The following is an 18,754-nucleotide window of genomic DNA, read 5'->3' on the forward strand; positions in this document are numbered from 1 at the left end:
ATGTAGTTATATTACACAATCTATATTGCAATAAATGGGATATAATGTGAAACTTACATTTACGTATTTAAAATACCTATGATTTTTCATATAAACATTGTATGCCATACAAATGTTTTATTTTTTTCCCCATTTTTATTAGCATATTTTCATTGTTCAGGAGGGGATTTATTGTGACAATTCTGAATAGCCTTACATTGTACATTGGTTAGATAGTCCCCTCTATGTCCCTCTACCACCCCTTCCCTGTCCTGCTTAAATCAATTAGAATGGGTTTCATTGTTCTATTTCCTTTAAGCAAATGAAGCCCATCAATCATATTCCTTCACCTTCATCTCCTCCATTCACCATCCCACAACTCATTGTACCTATTTTATAGTCTTGTCTTTTGATTTCAAAGATAATGTTCAAAGGGATTTCTCAACGTATCCCAGCTGTAAATATGCTCCACTTTGGTCAGTTCGACGCCCTCTGTTAGTCTCTCTTACCCATTCCCTCCAACGCCCCATTATTCGGCAGCTTTCAATACATATCAATATATCCTCTACCTGCACACGTGGTAGGTATTTCCCTGTTGTTGACCCTATCATTTTCTTTTCCTTTACCTCCCCACCGGGTTCCATAGTGTGGTTCAGCATTGCCAATATAGTCTACCTGTAGACGTTTATATCATTGAATTTGTTTTTGTGCACACATTTATCTTTTGGATCTATCTTCCACATGTGAGAGAAAACAAGTGACCTTTGTCTTTCTGAACTTGGCTAACTTCACTTAACATGATGTTCTCCAATTCCATCTATTTACCTTCAAACCATGTAGTTTCATTCTTTCTTATGGTTGAATAAAACTTCATTGTATATATTTACCACAGTTTCTTAATCCACTCATCAATTATAGGGCATGCAGGTTGTTTCCATAGCTTGGCTATTGTGAACAGTACTGCAATAACCATCAGTGCACAAGTGTGTCTATTATATCCTGACTTACATTCCTTCAGGTATATGCCCAAAAGTGTTATCACTGGATCATGTGACAGTGGTATTTTTAGTTTTTAAAGGCATCTCCATACTGCTTTCCGTGACGGTTGTACTCATTTACATTCCCACTAACAGTGTATAAGTGTTCCTATATCACCGCATCCTCGCAAACCTTTGGGGTTGTTTTTGTTCTTGAAGACAGCCATTGTAACTGGGGTGAAAAACAGCAGAATTAATAGACACCTTAGGCCAAATGGACCTAACAGACATCTACAGAGTGTTTCTTCCAACAACAGAGAAATACACATTCAGAAGAAATACATATTCAATACACATTGTTCTCAGCAGCTCATGGAACTTTCTCCAAAATAGACCATATTTTAGGACACAAACCAAGTCTTAATAAACTTAAGAAAACTGAAACAACCCCCTGTATCATATCAGATCACAGAGGGACAAAACTGGACAGCAGAAAATATTCAAACACATGGAGGCTGAACAACATACTGCTCAATGACCAAGTGGGTCATTGAAGAAATAAGGGAAGAATTCAAAAAGTTCCTACAATGCAAACAAAAACACAACCAACCAGAAACTGTGGGACACAGCAAAGGCCATGCTAAGAGAAATAAACAACGTAACGATGCACCTTAAGCTTCGGGAAAAACAAGAACAAACCAAACCAAAAACTAGCAGATGGAGAGAAATAATAAAGATCAAGGCTGCTATCAATGAGATTGGGACCAAACAAAATGATGAACAAAACAAAAAGTTGGTTCTTTGAAAAGATTAATAAGATTGATAAACCCTTAGCCAATCTGACTAGATGGAGAAGGGAAAAGACCAATAAATAAAATTAGAGATGAAAAATGGGACATAACTACAAATACTAGTGAAATCCAGAGGATCATAGGGAATCCTTTGAAAACTTATATTCGAGTATACTGGAGAATCTAGAAGAAATGGATAAACTTCTAGATGCATTTAGCCAACCAAAATTGAACCAATGAGATATTAACCACCTAAACAGATCTATAACAAGCAATGACATTGAAGCAGTAATACAGAGTCTCCCAAAAAAGAACAGCCCAGGACCTGATGGATTTTTGGCTGAATTCCACCAGTCCTTTACAGAAGAACTATACCAATCCTCCTCAAATTTTTCCAGGAAAGAGAAAGGGAAGAAACACTACCAAACTCTTTCTATGAAGCCAGTATAACACTCATTCCAAAACCCAACAAAGATTCAAAAAAAAAGAGAGAGAGAATTACAGACCAATATTTTTAATGATATAGACGCAAAATTTCTCAACAAAATACTGACCAGACAAATTCAACAACACATCAAAAAGATCATACACCATGACCAAGTTGGTTTCATTCTAGGGATGCAAGGATGGTTCAACATATGCAAATCTATAGAAGTTATACAGCATATAAACAGAAGGAAGAACAAAAATGACATGATCCTCTCAATAGATGCAGAAAAAGCCTTTGACAAAATTCAACACCCTTTCATGATTAAAGCACTGAAGAAACTAGGACTAGAAAGAATATTCCTCAACTTAATAAAGGCTGTATATTACAAACCGAGCTAACATTATACTAAGTATAAAAGATTTCCACTAAAGTCAGGAATAAGACAAGGATGTCCACTTTCTCCACTCTTATTCATTATAGTTTTGGAATTCCTACCCAGAGCAATGAGACAGAAGTGAGGCCTCATGGTTTGCTAGGCAGGCACTCTACCACTTGAGTCACTCCGCTAGCCCTATAAATTCTACTTTTCACAAAACTGTAGAAAACAATTTCCCCAAGTTCTTTGTCCTCATCTAACCATGAATGCCGTTTTGTCAGTTCCAGTAATATGGCACTCATTTCTGTCTGAGACCTCATCAGAAGGACCTTACCATTCGTTTTTCTGATCTGGGGACGTAGCTCAGTGGTACTGTGCTTGCCTAGCATGCATGGGGCCTTCGATTCCATCCCCCAAACCACAAAAATAAATGAGTAAAGTAAAAATAATATGAATTAATTTGTATTTCTACCAGCACTATGTTTACAATTATATATATATATCCCATAAATTAAATAAGATACTCTACAATCCTTGTTTTCTGAGCTTTAACCACAATCATCTTTAATGTTCACATTAATACTAACAGTCTTTCAAAACAATTAAGTTTTTTTTTTTTTTTAACTAACATGTCCCTTCCCTTATTTTGTCTTTTCAAAATCCTGTCTCCAAATTCTATTATATTCTGAGGTGTTGAGGATTAGGGATTCAATACATAAATTACTACAGGGAAAAGCACAATTAGGGCCTTGTTAGTATCATTACTTTTTCAGTTATCATTATTCCTTTTTGCAGTAGTGGGGTCGAACCCAGGGAGTAGGCAAGTACTCTTCCACTGAGCTACCCAAGCCCTTCGCCCTTATTCGTATTGGTTTTCAAACTGTCCCATACTTGGACTATGGGATCCTTTTCAAACTGGCTTGATTTCTTTGACAAGATCCAATAGTGTGGAGTCTTTGATACCATTTCCTGCATGAGGAACAGCAAATATTTCTCTCTCTTTTTCTCTCACTCTCCCACCTTTGTATAGTTTACCCTGTTATATTAAAATAAATCCTTGGTAACATTTCAAAAAAAAAAAATACAATGGTCTTTGTTAATTTCCTTGTCTTCTGTCCAGGAAAAAATTGTAGCAATCTAATCCATTTTCCCAGGATGATTCCTTCCTTAGGGAGAAGAGGGTTGTCGACACTCCATTCTGGGCCTTGTAGGTTTTCTCTCTTCCTGGATTGGTACTTCTTTCAAGCAATTTTCAGCAAATACATTTATATGTTAATATACCTTATGACAATAATGAATCAACAACTTGAATTCAGTGCAGAAGTATTTTTTAAACCAACGTGTCTCCTTCCTCCTAACACTAAAAATTCAAGTTTGTAATGACACCAACAAAATTTCTAGTTTGTATTGTGGAAACACACGCATGCATGCACACACACACACACACACACACACAATTAAACGTTTTAATGATTTCATAGTTTTTCTGGTTGTGGTTTTGAAGTGGTTCTTGTACTTTGAAAAATAATATCACATGTAATTTATATGATTAAGTATTACAGCTCATATTTATCATATATACTGTATGGTATGCATGATACAAATACTTCTTTCATGTAATTGTATTACACAATCTATATTGCAATAAATGATATAATGTAAAAATTATATTTAAGTATTTACAAAACACTTGCTTTTTTATGTAAACATTGTAAGCCATACAAATATTTTAAATGCTAAGGCATGCTATATTATGTGTCATTTAATCATGTGAGTCACTTTTCTGTTGTAACAAATACCGGAGAGAAACAACTTAAAGGAGGAAAGACTTATTCTGGTTCGGTTTCAGAGGTTTCAGTCCAATGTCAGGTGGATCCACTGCTTTGGGTCTGAGGTGAGGCAGAATCGTGCCAGTGGGCCTGTGACAGTGGAGCCTCCACATCTCATGGCAGCCAGGAAGCAGAGAAAGAGACAGACAAGAAGGGGCCAGAACAGGATACAACCTTCAGAGAAACCCCAGCGATGTACTCTCTTCAACCCGGCCCCACCTGCTAATAGCCCATTCAGCATGAACTCATCAGTGGGTTAATCCATTGCCGAAGTCAATGCCCTCATGACTTCATGCCCCTCTCAGTAATTGGGTCCACCAGCTGGGGAGCAAGCCTTCAATACTGAGATTTTTCAATGTGGAGCTAGGTACACCCCTCAAATCCTGCAGGTCCTTGCAGCTACAAGACTTGGGTGTAACCTCACTTAGTGTCAGCTTTGGTGACCAAGTGACTGCTGTCACCAACATTACTACCAGCTCAGGTGGCATAGTGTGGAGCAAGATTCTGTTTGCTGATATGCAACTTAGCGCCTGCCCAGCAAGGTCAAGGTCCTGAACGCAACCTCTAGGACCACCCAAAATAAATAAATTCAAAGCTGACTAATAGACCAAGAAAAAATCTAAAAATGTAATTAAAGGCATCAATAGCAGAATAGATGAAACAGAAAAAGAATTAGTGGGATTGAAGACAGGCAACTTGAAAGTAAACAGTCAAAGGAGATTTCAAAATAGCTTATTGTAAGCAAAAGGATTTTTGTAAGACTCATAGTAACCACAGTACAAAACTCCACCTTAGGGCAAATGGAAAACAATTTTATCACAATCCACCCTGATATCAAAACAGCAGAAAGATCTCCAAGAAACAGCCTATTGGTACATCTAAAGGAACTGGGAAAAGAAGAACAAACCAAACCATAAAGTTTTCGAAGGAGAAAAATTCTACCAATCGCAGTAGAAATATAAGAAACTTTAAAAATTCAAAGACCGACAAAATGAAGATCTAGGTTTTTGAATATACATGATCAACAAACCTAGAGCCACACTAAGAAAAACAGTGTTCAAGCGTATGAAATCAGATGGAAAGGGAGACATTACAATCAACACCATAGGAACAAAAGATTACTAGAAATTATTATGAACAACTATACACCAACAATTTAGTGATCTAAAAGAACGGCCAAATTCATGGATCCATATACCTTACCAATATGGAATCATTAAATAGAAAACCTGGGAGTCTGCTCCCATTTCCTGGGTGAGGAGCAGGAAATGCTTCTCTTTCTTTCCTCCACTTGTCCACTTTATCCCATTAAACTAAAACAAATCCTTACTGAAACTTGGAAGGAAGGAAGAAAGGATACCTGAACAGACGGATTATGAATAATCAGTGAATGAACAAGCCCAGGACCAGAAGGCTTCACTACTGAGTTCTACCAAACATTTAAAGGCTTAATCCTGATTTTTCTTAACTTATTCCAAAATAATTGAAGAGAAAGGAATAGAAGGAATTGTTCCAACACATTCTAAGGCCAGAGTTACCCTGTTACCCAATCCAGACAAAGACACAAGGAAAAGAAAGTGACAAGCCAATATGCTTGATAAACACAGATGCAAAAATCCTTAAGTGAATACTAGCAAGCTGAATGCATCAGTATATTAAAGATTATAATCCCAGCTATTTGGGAGGAGGAGGCAGAAGGATATCAAGGTCCAGCCCAACTTGGGCTACATGCCAAGTTCCTATCTCAAAAGCAAACTAAACAATAAAATTATCAAGAAAAAAACCTCCTGGAAGTAAAACCGATTCATCAATTTTGCCACATACATCAGTGGCAAGGCTTTAAGCCACTATTTAAGTACTTGAGATGAAAATCAAGAAAGCAGGGGCTGGGGATTTTTGGTTCAGTGGAAGAGCGCTTGCCTGGCACGTGCAAGGCCCTGAGTTAGGTCCCCAGCACCAGGAGAAAAAAAAAAAAAAACAAAGGAAGAAAGTTCGTTTACAGCACCTATGAAAAGTAAACTAAGAAGAAATTTAGCCAGAACCGAAAGATCTAGGAAAACTAAGACACTGATGAAGGAAACTGGAAAGGACACCCACAACAAATGGAGACACCGGTGTTTATCATTAGAAGAATAAATACTAACCTGTCCACACTACTAAGTGATGTACAGATTAAATAAAATCTAGATCAAATATCGACAGCAGGGCAATGGAAGTCTCTCAGGCTCCCTGCCCCCCAGCTTCCTGCCTCCCCTACATCAGCCCTGAAAGTGAAGGATCAGACATCACAGGCTAAGAGTTGGAGGCAGCTTCCTGGGAGGGCAGAGGGTTGGGGGGAGGGGTGAGCAGCTTCCTGGGAGGATTGGGTATGGGAGGTGTTGGGGGATGGGGCGGGGTGAGGGCGAGGCAGCTTAGATTCACTCACAAGAACCAGGCTTTCTTGGTGGAATTTAGTTCAGGCAGGATCCAGAGGCAGGAATGGCACGGAGGAGACAAGGAGCAGAGAAGGAAGAGTGCAAGCGGAATGCAGAGAGCTGAGGCCGAGAAGAGGTAGCATGCATCTCCTGAGCGCTCAGAGCTTGGCCTGCACACCCTCCACCCTCTTCGCCACCCTTCTCCTCTACTTCCTAGGTCTGCAGAACCTTCTTCACACAGTTTCGCGAAGGCTGTGGCGCTGGCAGCTTATGGAGCCAGGCACAGGTTTTGATCCAGTCGCAGAGCAGAGTGTACTGATGTCGAAGCGGGAGCCCAGGAAGCACCGAGAGAAACCTTACGAGGAGCCCCGCAGCCCTGTGTGGAGGCGCAGCCTGTAAATCCGCACCTCGGCGATGGAGGCCGGAGGATGGGCTGAGCAGAGGGACCCTGCCACAGGAAAGGACAAGCAAAGGCAAGGATGCTGTTCTGACTGCAGGCTATGCCACAGAAGGCGCCAGGGTTGCCATCCTGGTCCGCTGTCGCCCTTTCAGGCCACGGGGAGCTCAATCTTATCCTTGGACCCCCATCATCGCATCTCCGCCCTCCACCCTCTGCATCTGGGTACGTTTTCTCCCCGACCTGGATGTTTTTGATATGGAACTAGGAGGGAAAGAACTGCGGGGATTCCTCCTCCCCACCGCCATGCTTTCCGTTAAGCGGGCCGAGGCATTCAGTCCCTGGCAAACGAAACCCCTCCCCCAGCCGCGAGGGACGGAAAGGCAGGGAATTTCTGCAGAGGAAGGAAGGCTCTGCAGCTAGGTCCTCTCTTCTGCCATTTGTCCTTTTGTTAAGGGCAACGGTGTAGTCTCTGGTCAAAAGATCTCCACATTTTTGTGTCCCACGTGGAAGAATCCGTGGTGAGACGGGTGGGTGTTAATGGAAGGTTACAAACGACTTGAACAAATAACCCCGTCTTAAGGCTACCTCAAAATTCCTCTCCTCCTCTGAACTGTTGCAGGTCTTGCAAAATGACGTATTTCGCCCAACCAGGCACCTGTTCTCCCTTCCTGGAACCAGGTACCCGGTGACCTTTTTTCCTCCTCCCTCCTTACTTAAGGACCGTGCTTTACCACAACCATGTGCCACTTACTTTGGGATTAGTCCAGGGGTATTTTGCTCCCCTTTCTGGCTTTTAATAAAGGCCCCTCCGGTCTGTTGAGGTCGGTTCATTTTCTTTCTCATCTATCCTTGCTTCGTTAACTAGTTTGAACTTAACAGGCGTACATGGAGTTTATTAAACGTTAGGAAGAGAATTACAGAAGGAGGAATGGTGGGAAAGTTAGGGAAGGAAATTACAAAATGTGGCATGGTGGGACCACGTGGAAGCTGGAAACAGAGAGAGCGTCTTTCTCTTTTCCAGGTGCTTTTAAACCTTATGCTAAGGTATGAGAAGAGAAGAACCTGGTGATTTCTAACCAATAGTTGATGAGTGGGGAGGGGCAAGGGTGGTCCCTGAGCCAGGTGAAGGTGGTTTTAGTTGTCCCTGAGATAGGGTGACTAACCCACACATATTCGCAATTGAAAAGAAGACTCCCGAGAAAGAGAGGAATGTTCCATCTGAAACACAATATTAAGTCATATACCTTCTAAGATTCCCGAACTTTCCCTCATTCTAGCCTGCTTCACTTTGAGTGAGGGAGACCAGGCTCCTGGTCAGATTTCTCTGCCTGCATTCAGCAGCCTACTGCTGAGAGAAAAAGGAAGGCAGTAGGCCTTGACTATCTGACTTCAAAGTATACTACAAAGCTGCAGTAATATGGTATTGGCATGAAAACAGGCACACAGGCCAATGAAAGAAAGTCAAGAGATTAGAAATAAAAACAAATCTATAGCCAACTGTTCTTTAACGGAAACACTAAGAATGCACCTCAGAGAAAAAAAAGAGTCTTTTCAATAAATGGTGCTGGGGGAATTGGATAGCCACATGCAGAAGAATGAAACTCGACTCCCTTTTACTGCTTCTGGAAGTCATCGCTAAATGAATTAAGGATTTTAATGCAAGATCTGAAACTATGAAACTACTAAAGAAAAACAGGGGCAATGCTTCCGGACATTGGAATGGCAAGGACTATTTGGATAAGAGAGCAAAGCACAGGAAACACTATAAAAATAGACAAATGGGATAACATCAGACTAAAAAACTTCTGCAAAGGAAAGGAAACCGTCATCCAAGTGAAGAGACAACCTACAGAATGGGAAAAATTACTTTTAAAGTTTACATGTGACAAGGAGTTAATATCCAGAACACAAGATGAACTCCAAAAACTTGAGAACAAAAATCCAAATCAAATAACCCAATTGAAAAAAGGTAATGGACCTAAATAAACCTTTCTCAAAAAAAGTCATACAAATGGCTAACATTTAATGCAAATCAAAACTCCCAAGAGTTATCAGGTCAGTCCAGTGAGAGTGAAAATGGCTGTCATCAAAGAGACAAAATGAAGCAAGTGCTTCCCTGGGAGACAGCAATGAAATCTGTTGTCCACATTTTCCCCTCTCCCTTTTCCTCCTGACTGACCTGGGAGCTTCCTCTTTTGGCCCCAGGTGATGTGGCAAGGTGTCTCTTCCTGCCATCTGTGAGTAGGACAATTATCTCCTGATTGGTTCCAATCATCATAACTAAAGAGTAGAGAGAGCTCTAGTTTGGAACAACTGGTGCAGGAAGCAGGGTGGGTGGCCTCACACTGGGAGGCCCTCCGCTAGGCACTGTGGGCTTTCCAATAGTGCAAGGGGACAGCTGCCAGCCCTGGTTTGTTCCCTCACTGCCACTGCTGCAGTGGCTTCACACCTTCAGTTCACAACTTGAAAGCTGAGTGCTCTACAAGTGCTAGTCTGAGCTGACTTACTTGCCTAGGACCAGAGGTTAGACCTGTGGGGGCAGCCATTTTACATCTACTAGGTCAAGTTATAAAAGACTCTTCTGAAGAGAGTGAGGTGTGATTCCTTGCAACTGGTAGGGGACAGGCTTGGCGTGTATACCTGCTCAGAGGACAGGGCAGCACTGACAAGTGGTGGGGCAAAGTGCACTACTGATGTCTCGCCCTGTTGAGTAAAGAGATCACTCTTTTGAAGCTGGCATGTGTGGCCAGCCAAACACACAAGTCATTATAAGGGCTCCATGTCAGGACCCTGGGGGTGGTACCTAGCCATAGGTGTTCTGTGTATAAACTCTTGGGGTATCCCTTACCTTTCTTCTGTTGTACTTCTTTCCCAGCAGTGGGAAATGCAAGATCATACCTGGGAGACCAGAGGCAGGATGCTTAATGTTAAAGGAAATGGGGAGTGAACAGGTTAATCTTGCCTTGATTTAAACACATACACGTGCACACTAGCGCTCAGGACTTCTGAAGAGGCCTGAGCCTCTTTATACATTTTAAAAGACATAGAAAACGTGTCTAATGCCCTTGAACTCTGCTGAGTCCTCATGAGGTTTTGGGGCCTTGCCAAATGATCCTGCCATCCATATTCTAGTGGGTCTATTCAAACCAGGATGAGACCTATTAGAACATGACAGAGAGGGAGATGGCTGCCTGAGAATGGGGCTGATGGGAACCACCACTCACAACTATGGCCATCTAGAACCCAGCAATGAGAGCTTTAAGCATCCAAAGAGAAAAGAAAAATATTTTCAGCTGCCTAGCTATACAAGCTATTCTAAAGATTTTACTTAAAGTGAGAGTTTTCCACTGCTGGGGAGGTGGGGTAGGATGGGGAAGAAGAGGAGGTAGTCCTAGACAGAGACTACTGCCTGGAGAAACCAGGTCCCTTCTTCCTCCTCATTTTATTTTTTCAACCAAAAACAGGAAGAGCAGCTTCATGAAGATAGCAGCCTGAAAAACAAACCTGGGGGAAAAGAACGCTATTTCAGGTTGTTACAAATCCAAACCAAAAGGGAGGGCGACTTTGAACTTTAAGTAGTGAGAAAACACCAGGTCTAGGAAGCACAATGTGAGCCCTAAATTGCTTATTAATTTATAAACACAGTTCTAGATAAAAAATATAAAAGCTAAAAAATAAAATATATACATGCAACATTTTAGTTATAATTATAAATTGTCCATATGTATATATTACATATAACCCAGCACAATTTTCCATAATTAGGCACTATTTTAAATTCAAAATTTGTACATTAATTTCTATACTACACCAGGCTTGGATGCTGGTGTTTGCAGTCCCAGATAATGAGGAGACAGAGGCTGGATCACCTGAAACGAGGGGTTTGACGCCGGCCTGAGCAACACAGGGAGACCACATCTCGAGAGACTTTATACGTGAACTTATGTAACAAAATTGTTTAAAAATGCTACTGATTGACTTTTTGTGCCTTTACAACACAGATTGCATCTTAAACTTAACAACTGTTAAATGCACCAATTCACAAAATTCATCGGGGAAGTTTATCACAATGTGGTGTGTGTTCCATGTGCTATTTTCGACTGTCTATCCTACAGCTATAAGATAGAATGTTATGTAGTTTCTTATTTGATCTATGATGTTATTTAATCTCTGTTAATTTTGTATTTCAACCTCTTAAATATACATATTCTAAATTTCATGCTGTTATTGATTTCAATTTCATATCACTGTAGTCAAAAATATATGACCTACCCTGAAAAATGTTCCATGTACAGAATGTAAGTTGTGCTGTTGCTGGATGGAATTCTCTACACATTAGGTCACTAGTGTGTAGTCCAAAACTGATTCCTTAATTTTGTCTGGATTGTCTAGTCATAGCTCAAAGTAGGATGCTGAAATGCCCCACTATTACTGAATTGCAGTGCATCCCTCCCTTCATATACATTAATATTTGCTGTATAGACTTAGGCACTGCTATGTTGGGTACATAGTCACACTGCTTATTTGTCAAGTCAAATTGATGAGCTTATGATTACAACATAAATATCTTTGTCTCATTTTACACCTGCATTTAATTCTCTTTTCAGGGGAAATGAATCTCTTGTAGGCAGCATATAGTTATTTCTAGCTTTTTATCCATTCAGGGCTCTACATTTTATTGGAGAATTTAATCTTTTTTCCATTTAAAGTAATTACTGATTGGTAATGACTTAACTAATGGAATTTTGTAAAGTGTTTTCTGGTTGCTTAGTAGATCCTTGGATTCTGCCCTCCACCCCCACCAGTGCTGGGGATTAAATCCAGGGCCTTGCACATGCTAGGCAAGTTCTCTATTACTAAGTCCTTTATTCCCTTTTTACCCAATTTACTATCTCTGTTATTAAATAATTTCCCTTAGGGATAGTCTTCAATTCCTTCTGATTCTTTAATTATCTACTATAGGCTTTTGTTTTGTGGTTATCATTAGGCATAGTAAAAGCACCTTACGGTTGTAAGAGGCTATTATAAGATGTTAACAACTTACCTTTGATACAAACCCTTCTACACTTTTACTCCATTTCTTCCAAATATCAAACTTTAAAATTTTTTTAATTTACTGTTTTTATTAGAATATATTAATAGTACAGGTGGGTTTCATTATGCTGTCTTCATATGTGTGTGTAACATACTTTAATCCTTTCCTCCTCTCCCATTTTATGCTCATATTCCATTATTATTACTATTACTATTATTATCATCATCACTTTAGGTCTAGATTCAACATGAGTGAAAATGGGATATTTGGCTTTCTGAGCTTGGCTTATTTCACTCAACATGATGATCTTTAATTTCATCCATTTTCCTGTAAATGAAATAATTTCATTCTTCTTTATGATTAATACTCTGCTATGCATTTTATTTATCCATTCACCAGCTTTTGGGAACCTAGGATGATTCCAAAGTTTGGCTATTGTGAATAATGCTAGGATTACAGTTGTAAACCAGTGGCGCCTGGTGTGTTTTTTTCTTGATGATTGCCAATCTGATTGGAGTGAGATGGAATCACCCAAATACTGAATTTTTGACGTCCTTATTTATTTATTTGTTTATTTACTTATTTTGTGGTACTGGAGCTTTAACTCAGGGCCTTCATCTTGAGCCACTCCACCAGCCCTTTTTGTGACATAGGGTCTCATGAACTATTTGCCCAGGCTGGCAAACCACAATCCTTCTGATCTCTGTCTCCTGAGTAGCTAGGGTTACAGGCATGAGCCACCAGTGCCCAGCTCAGACATCTGATTTTTGACAAAGGATCCAAACACATACATTGGAGAAATACAGCTTTTCAACAAATGGAGTTGGGAAAATTGGATGTTCACATGTAGAAGACTGAAACTAGATCCCTGTCTCTCATTCTGTATGAACGTACCAGTAAATTTTATACCATTATAATTTTATGTTACAAAACTAGTGTCCTTATCTTTCAGCTTGAAAAATGCCCTTCAGCATTTCACTTGTTCTAATGAATAAGAGAGACTATGATTGATGTCTTCAAATATATTGATGGGTTAAGTTTTTTCATTCAGTTTTTGTTTCATGTTATGATGAAGCTCTGTTCTTAGCTATATCCAAATTATGGAATTTAGGAATTATCACTGGTGATTTTCCCTGTCCTGTAACCGGAACATTATACCATTCTTCTTTTAGATGCTGTTCAGTTAGTTTATCATTTTTCTTCCTGTTGCTTGTAAACTGTTATCCTACTCCATTTATAAACTGTTTTCTTTTTACTTGATAATTTAATTTTTACACAATATGCTAGTTATGTTACAAAGGCAGTACACACATCACCCCAATTTCCTCAAAGGTGACATCTTCCATAAATATATACAATATTCAAACCAAAACATTAACATTGGTGAACTGTATTTATCTGGAATCCATTTTATCACATGCATAGAATTGTGTAACTACCACAGCAACCAAAATGCAGAACTATTCCATCATTACAAAGATAGTCCTTTATAATCACATGCATGGCAATCCTCTACAATCTGTAATAGCTGTTTTCTAAGCTCTGCAATTTTATTAGAGAAAGACATACAAAACAAATCATGTCACAACTTCAGATTGATTTTTGTTTTTTCCAGGATAATTTTGTTGTAATATCCACATCTTCATGCATAGTAATGGTTGATTTCTTTTCACCATACACTAATATTCCATGGTATGGATGTAACACGAAAGTTTTTAAAATTCTCATCCTGAAAAACGTATGGGTTGTTTTCTTGCTGTTTCAACCTAAACCTTTCAATTACAGGTTTTTGTGTATATGGACGTTTTCATTTCTATAATACTCCAAGACAACAAATGCTGTTTGTGTGTATGTGTGAGCCATACCTCCAGCTCTATGTGTTTAGTTTTAGAAGAAACTGACAAGTAATTGGCAACAGTAGATAAATTTTATATACCCATTAGCAATGGGTATAAGGTCAATTTTTTTCCTCTCCATCATTAGCATTTATAACCATCAATATTATTTACCTTACCTCTTGTAACAGGTACATAGTAGTATCTCATCCTGGTACTGATTTTCATTTATCTAATTGTTAATGATGTTAAACATCTTTTCATACTTATTGACATTCATGTAAACCTTTAATAAAAAGCTCCTTCATAGCCTTTGCTCATTTTATAATGGGAAAGTTCGCATTTTTTAGTGTAGCTTTGAGATTTATATATTTCAGTTACAGGACCAGGACAAAACACAGGGCTTAAAAATATATTCCCTCAGAATGCAGTTTGTCTCCTTATTCTATTCATGAGATATGCAAATTGAAAGTGTAAAACTTTGACTTTTAATCAACTTACCAATTTACTTTTATTAGTGGATTGTGCTTTCATGTTATTATACTTATGGATATACCTAGGTCCAACAGATTTTTATCTGATGTTTAGGTCCAAAAACTTTATACGGTTGTGTTTTACATTTAATCTTATTATCCATTTTTAGTTAATTTGTGTAAAATATGTGGATTATGTTAATATGTAGTTTGAACTATGGATACTCAACAGACACATAATCATTTATTTGAAATTATTTACCTTTATTGAATTTATAGTCTTGTCAAAAAAATCAGCCATGTGTATTTGTGTAGATCTATCTCTGGTTTTTCTATTGTGTTTGTTTCATTGGTCCATGTCTTTCCCTTGGCAAAACCACATAAGCTTGATTATGGTTACCAGGTGTTTTAAACATCGGTTATTTATTCTACTCATGATATGTTCCTCATTCAAAATTCTTTAAATTATATCACTGTCCACATATATTTTATTTTTTGGCAGTATTGGGATTGGAACTCAGGGCCTTGAGCTTGCTAGGCAAGGGCTCTACCACCTGAGCCACTCTCCTAGTCCTCCATATATATTTTAGACTGAGCATGTCTATATCTATAAACAATCTTAGAAGAATTTCAGTAGGAATTGCATTAAGCCAGCGTATTAATTTGGGAATTAGTATTTACTGTATTCAGTTATCTGATCAGTAAACATGGAATAGCTCTCTACATACTTAGATTTTTATTTCCTCAGAACTGCTTAATTTTTGCCATAGAAAATTTATACTTATTTGTTAGATTCATCCTTACATCTTTTATTATTTTACTTCTAAAAAATTTTTTAAAATTTTTTTAGAATACTAAAGATTGCACTCAGAGCCTCACGCTTGCTAGGTAAGTGCTCTACTATTTGAATCAAGTCCCAGACCTCTTGCTTTCAATTTGTTTTCTGGATAGGATCTCACCCTAACTTTTTGCCTGGGCTGGCCTCAAACTGCAATTCTCTTACTTCCACTCCTTGGGTGGCTGGGATTATAGATGTGATCCACCATGTCCTGTCCTTCATTTCATATTATTTTCTACTCACATTTTTTAATGAAACCAATCTCTAACACTCTGTCTTGTAAAACTGAAACTATACGCATTAATACATTACATTTCCAACTCCATCCAAACCTTGGCAACCACCATTCTACTTTCTGTCTACATGAATGATTGGTCTAGGTTTCTCACAAAAGGGGTAATAATGGGAAATATTAATCATTTTAGTGACTGCCACTAACTCACTTAGAATAATGCCCTCAAGAGCCAACCATGTAGCATGTGTCAAAATTTCTTTCTTTTTTTTTTTTAGCTTAATATTTCTTTACATACTGGGTGCCTTCTGAAATTTGACTTATTGTTAATGATGCTACTAAGAAAATGGGCATGCAAATATGTCTTAAAAGAACTGGAGTTCTATTCTTCAGGGCACATACCAATAAGGAGAATTGTTGAGAGTATAAAGTAATATTTTTACTTACCACATACAATTTTCCATAGAAGCTGTACCACTTTACATTCCCACCAATAGTGAGAAAGGTTTTAATTTCTTCCATGTGACATTAAGTGCAAATTCACATAATATTTCATAACCGTATTTCTTCCACTGTAGGGACACTTGCTTACAAGGGTCACAGAAACAAATTAACTTCAGGAATAAATCCAGGTAATCTCATCTTGGAGAAATCAAGGAGAGGTATAAAATCTGTGGTGGGATATCCTTAAATATGCTATGGCATTATGACCAGGCCTAAGTCGCAGAGAAAAAAAGTGTTTTTGGGTTTTTTTTTTTTTGCGGTATTGGGGTCTGAACTCAGGGCCTCACACTTGCAAGGCAGGCACTCTACTACTTGGGCCACTCCGCCAGCCCTTTTTAGTGTTGGGTAATTTTGAAATAGGATCTTGCAAACTATTTCCCTGGACTGGCTTCGATCCTCCTGATCTCTGCCTCCTGAGTAGCAAGATTACAGGTGTGAGCCACTGGCACCTGGCATAAGCTATTATGTCTAGAATAGTATTATATACATGAAAATACACAAAAGTAATTATTAGAGTTCTATCAACATATATATATGTGTGTGCGTGTAGCCTCATATCAAAAATAGGCTATTTCATATATCATAAAATATAAATTCTAGTTATATAATGATTATATATTCAAATACTTTATTATATGTAATGGTGAAATATTTTTATAATGGACAAGATATAAATTAGTATATTAATAATTATATACTTGAATAAATTAATTGCTATGTATTTTTTTGTGTTGTAGCTTTTGTTTTTGTGTTTTATTTTTTTAGAGGAACTGGGGTAGGATCTCAGGGCTTCGTGCTCACAAGGCAGGTGCTCTACCGCTTTAGCCACTCCTTTAGTCCATTTTCTTTGGTTCTTTTGGAAATGGGTCTTATGAAGTATATGCCTGGCCTGGCCTCAAACCATGATCATCCTGATCTCAGCCTCCCAAGTAGCTAGGATTACAGGCATGAGCCACCAGTGGCTAGCTTCTAGGTATTGTTAATGGAATTGTTTTCTTTTCCAGATAGTTCATTGTTAGTATATAGAAATTCTACACTCATATATTGGTTTTGTATTCTGTAATTTATTCAATTCATTTATTATTTCTAACAGTTGTAGGGTACTCTCTATATGATGAAGTCATCAACAAACAGAAATTTTCAATTCTTCCCTTATTATTTAGATACCTTTTATTTTTTCTCTTGCCTAATTTACATGGCTAAGATTTCCAGTACTATGTTGCACAGAAGAGTTCAGAATGGGCATCTTTGTTTTGTTCCTGATCTTAGGGAAAAAGCCTTCAATTCTTTATCATTGACTAGAAAGGTAGGCATGGAATAATCATGCATGACCTTTATTGTTTTGAGGTACATTCATGAAAGGATGTTCAATCTTATCAAATGCTTTTTCTGCATGTATTTAGATAATTATGTAGTTTTGTTCTTTACTCTGAGGATATTGTATATCACATTTATTGATTTTAGTATTCTGAGCCATCCTTGCATTCCCAGAATAAATCATACATGAGCATGACGAAACCATTTAATGTGCTGTTTGAATTTGGCTTACTATCTTCATCAGGGATATTGGCCTATAAACTTCTTTTCTTATAGTGTCTTCATCTGAATTAGGTATCAAATAATGATGATCATATAAAAAGTTTGGAAGTACATCTTTCTCTTCAAATTTTTTGGATGATTTTGAGAAGAAATGGTATTGGTTCACCTTTAAACGTGTGGTAGAATTCAGCAGGGAAGCCAGCAGTTCCTGGGTGTTTCTTTGATGAGAGAATTTTTTAAATTAATTTTATTACTAATTCAGTCTCTACTACTTATTAATCTCTTCTTGTTTCCTATTTCTTTGGTTTTTAGTCTTGATAAGGTGTTTCTAAGAATACACATTTCTTCTTAGAAATGGCTATCCAATTTGTTTGCATGGAATTATTTATAATATTCTTATGATTCAATTTGTTTGCATAGAATTACTTATAATATTTTCTTATGGTCCATTTTAACTCTGTGGTATTACTTGCCATGTTTCTTCTTTTGCTTTTCTGGTTTGTTTGGTTTTGCGGTATTGGGGTTCGAAGTCAGGGTTTTGTGCTTACTAGTCAGGCTCTCTCCTTGCTTAAGCCACACCTCCAGCCCTCTTCTTTCATTTTTGATGTTTAGCTAGATAAATGTCAATTTAATTTTTACAGAAAACAAACTTGCTTTGTTGATTCTAACATTTTTTAGTATCTATTTTATTAATTTCTAAAACAATTCTGTACTTTTCTCTGTTAACTATGGACTTAGTTAATTGCATTTCTAGTGACTTGGTAGTTTTTCTAGTGACCTGACAGTTCTTATCTTAACTTCTATTTTGTCTGATATTTCTAACCCTGTATTCTTCTGGTTTCTATTTGCATGGAGTATCTATTTCCATCACTTCAAATGCATGTATTTCCTTAAAAAGGAAGTCTGTTGTAAGTAGCATATAGATGGATCTTGTTTTTTAACCATCCACTCATATACTCAATGTCTTTTGACTAGAAAATATAATCTATTTACATTCAATGTAATTTTTTTTTCAGTGCTAGGGATTAACCCAGTGTCTCCTGCATGCTAGACAAGTACTATACCACTGAGCTACATTCCTAGCCCTATGATATTCCTTCTT

General features: G+C 37.9%; 2 long non-coding RNA genes across 3 annotated transcripts in view; one reads left to right on the forward strand and one right to left on the reverse strand.

The window, feature by feature from the left end:
• LOC141420297 (uncharacterized) overlaps positions 1–18,754 on the reverse strand; it is a 53,486-nt gene that overhangs the window by 21,632 nt on the left and 13,100 nt on the right. The window lies entirely within an intron of this gene.
• On the forward strand, positions 6,725–8,016 carry LOC141420296 (uncharacterized). Its single transcript, XR_012444918.1, has 2 exons — positions 6,725–7,418; positions 7,816–8,016. It is a non-coding gene; the product is annotated as an uncharacterized lncRNA (long non-coding RNA).

The sequence above is a fragment of the Castor canadensis genome, unplaced genomic scaffold (assembly GCF_047511655.1).
Source record: "Castor canadensis unplaced genomic scaffold, mCasCan1.hap1v2 HAP1_SCAFFOLD_102, whole genome shotgun sequence".
Lineage (NCBI taxonomy): Eukaryota > Metazoa > Chordata > Mammalia > Rodentia > Castoridae > Castor > Castor canadensis.